At 39.5% G+C, this 3,474-nt stretch overlaps 1 pseudogene across 1 annotated transcript; it reads right to left on the bottom strand.

Annotated features, from left to right (window-relative positions):
* Positions 1-2,361: 2,361 nt before the first annotated feature.
* LOC307108099 (nucleophosmin-like) lies at positions 2,362-3,161 on the bottom strand (annotated as a pseudogene). The gene is made up of 2 exons: positions 2,615-3,161; positions 2,362-2,520 (listed from the first exon to the last, which is right to left on the bottom strand). The product of its transcript is annotated as a nucleophosmin-like (transcript).
* Positions 3,162-3,474: the final 313 nt, after the last annotated feature.

Here is a 3,474-nt window from a genome sequence, read left to right as displayed (position 1 = left end):
GAGGGAAGTTAGGGGCAATTGAGCCGGGCAGGGAGCAGTTAGGTGTTGATCAGGCTGGCAGGGGAGTGGTTAGGGGGTGATCAGGCTGGCAGGCAGAAGTGGTTAGGGGCAATCAGTCAGGCAGGCAGGCTAGCTGTTGGGAGCCAGCAGTCCTGGATTGTGAGAGGGATGTCCAACTGCCCGGTGAGATCAGGCCTAAATAGGCGGTCGGACAACTCTCAAGGTGTCCCAGATTGGAGAGGGTGCAGGCTGGGCTGAGGGACAACCCCTACCCCTGTGCATGACTTTTGAGCACTGGGCCTCTAGTTACTTTTAATATATTTGAGATCTTTCCATAATATTTTTATAATAATTTTTCTTGAAAGTAATAGCTTTTATAATCTTCCATTTTTATACCTATTGGCAAAAAATGTGATCCTTTTTCTTTACTTGGCATTGAAAACACAAAATTAAACAGGATTTATGTATACAGATACATATATGTATACAAACATGGAAATGATAGGCAAATCTAGGAAAATATAGAGATAGAAGTAGGTATTTGTAAGAGTTAAATAATAAGTTGTAAGTACCCTTACACAGGTTGATTTTGTAAAATGAAAAATATTTATATTTCTGAAAAATATTATAATTATCATTTAGAAATTGTTATTTTTTTATGTGGTTTGATCTAGTACATATTCATTCTCCATAAGCTTACAAAATATTGTGTGGGGCCAGGAAGAAAAGAGTCCTATAGAGACACAGAGTCAACCCCATCTCCAAACTACTTTCTACTCTCATTCAAGTAATTTCCTGGGTTGGCCAGACACTGTTGTCTGTTTGTGAATTTCTTAGCAATTTACATAATTGCTTCTAAATTAAATGATGGCAGCAGAAGCATTCATATGATTCGGATTACTGTATCCCCAAAGATGACCCAACTTCAGGCCTCCATCAATACAAAATTTGCCCTTCCTTTATTGCAGCTGTCTTCAGAAAGTATAAAGACGATCTAGTTGAAGTTGAATGTTGGGATGCTTTATATACTAAACATAATTCCTTCTATTGACCACAGAATATCCATCTTCTCTGGCCATATCCCATTTTTTGACCAAACTGTAGCTTTGCCAGTCAGCAATCTTACAAAGCGACAGCATTAGTAAAAATATAATGCTAGGAAAGATTGATGATTCAATACATCCATCTAGTCCACATTATTAGTAAATGTTCAGAATACACATCTCTGGAACAATGTGTTCTTTGAAGCAAGAATTGATGTCTTCTTTTTTTTCTCTCTCCCGACTCAGCATGCCCAGCATTGAGCATATGCATGCATGACATGTAGAAAGCCCTCCCTGAACGAATTAATGATGGGCCATCATATCATTTACAGTAGGTCCTTGGGTTACATCAGAGATCTGTTCCTACAGTGCGACATAATGCGATTTTCACTGTAAGTCGGAACCCACCTACATAAGCACCTACATCACTCACATGAAGCACATACACAGCAGTAATGAAGTGAAACATTAAAAAAAATTTTAAAAGAAAGATAACAATTCCTGACCTTTACTTGTGGTAAATAAATAATAAAAAACATAAAGCACATATGTACATACATCAAAATGACGCAACTTTTTTTTATTTACAATATTGTAAATAGGAGATGGCGATATAACCACAAAACGATGTACGTTGAGTCTGATGTAACCCGAGGACTGCCTGTATATGTAAAAGAATACCACATATTTTATGAAAATGGAGTCTTTTTGTTACTTTATTTAAACACTGAGTTTATTTCACATGTGCATTTTTGTCTCCCCACCATTTCTATTTGTCTGACCACCACTACTACTATGTCCTATCATAATATCCTATAGAATAAAAGGCTAATATGCAAAATGTCCCCTCGACCAGGAGTTCAACCGGGAGTTTGAGCAGGGGGCAGGGCTAGCCAGCCAACTGCCTGCAGCCCCACCCCCCAGCCAGCCAGGCCCCCAATTGCCCCCCCACACACACACCACCCCATTGGGGTCAGGGCCAGCCCACCAACCACCTGCCACCCCGGCCGGCCCGTGCACGAATTTGTGCACCAGGCCTCTAGTTCCATACATAATTAAAACCAAACAAAGGGTGGGTTTCCATCTTTACGAACTAAAGAGGCATTTTGGTCAACACATTCTTGGAATGGAACCTGGACAACGTTTATCACACATGGTAGGGAAAGTTCTCACTCTATATTATTAAAAAAACGAGCCAGATATCAACTGTTACAGAAATAAAATAAGATGGCAAATTTTAACAAAATGTTTAAATTATTTTCTTAAAGAAAATAACTTCCTAACTGTCAGAGATCTTGAATAGCCTACTGGTCAGTCATCAGAAGCTATTTTTCACATAATTGATGAAATTGGCTTCCACTTTGGGAAGAGAGCCATCTTTTTCTATACTTGCTTGCATTTTTGCTTTAATGTCTTCTACAGAACTAGGTCTTTTTGGTGTTTTATGAGGTTTTTCTTTTGGGGGGAGGGTTTTTTTGTTTTTTGTTTTTTTTTTAGAATTGGTGTTGATGATTTTGAGTCCTTTTCATTCTGGTTTAAGTTTTGTGCATTTTGGTTGGAGTATTACGTACAGATTTCTTTACAAGCACTTTTTCTTTAGCTTCCTCATCTTCAAAATCATCATCATCTTCTTCATCAGCAGCAAGTTTTACTTTTTTTCTGTGGAATCTTACTACCACTTCCAGTGGCAGAATGCTTTCCAAACATACTTAGGAGTTTCACAACCTCCTCCTCTTCATCTTCTGACTCTGCATCTTCCACCACAGCTGCTAAGTGCTGTCCACTAAGATGCTCATGCCCTGAACCACATTTCAATTGTAAGGCAATAGGTGATGTTATTTCAAAGCCACCAAGGGAAACTGTTGGCTGAACATACATTTTCAAAGTTGCCAGTGTTATTTTAATTGACCTGCCTTTATAATTCATTGCCTCTGCTTCAACAATGTACAATTCACCCTTTGCACCAGCCCCTAAACTGACCAATTATAAAGATAACTGGTGCTCATTTTCATCATTATCCACCCTAAAGTGGTAATCTTTGCTGTCCTTCAGTGCACAACCAAAAATATAGTTCTGGGGCCTCACAGGGGTCATGTCCATGTCCATGGAATCTTCCATGGGGTGGTGGCATACACTTCCATGGGAAAGAAGGCAGACAGTGGTGAAAGATTTCTTTTTCACAGAACAGACACTCGAGACAGAAACACACCAGGGCCAGAATCACTGCTGTATAAAAATGTCAATGTACTATTTTGATACTATCTCTATAACTATCTACACTAATAATAGACAAATATGTAAATTGACCGTACCTCTGCAACGCCCACAGTCAATCAGGAGTGAGTATGCAAATTAACCTGACAAAGATGGCAGGCCTGTGGGCAGTGCGCATGCATGCAGGCGCCAAGAGGCCGAAAGTAGGGTGAGATGC

Source organism: Cnephaeus nilssonii (assembly GCF_951640355.1).
Source record: "Cnephaeus nilssonii genome assembly, chromosome: 12".
NCBI lineage: Eukaryota > Metazoa > Chordata > Mammalia > Chiroptera > Vespertilionidae > Cnephaeus > Cnephaeus nilssonii.
The sequence above is the reverse complement of the archived record's forward strand: the minus strand, read 5'-3'. Positions and strand labels throughout refer to the sequence as shown.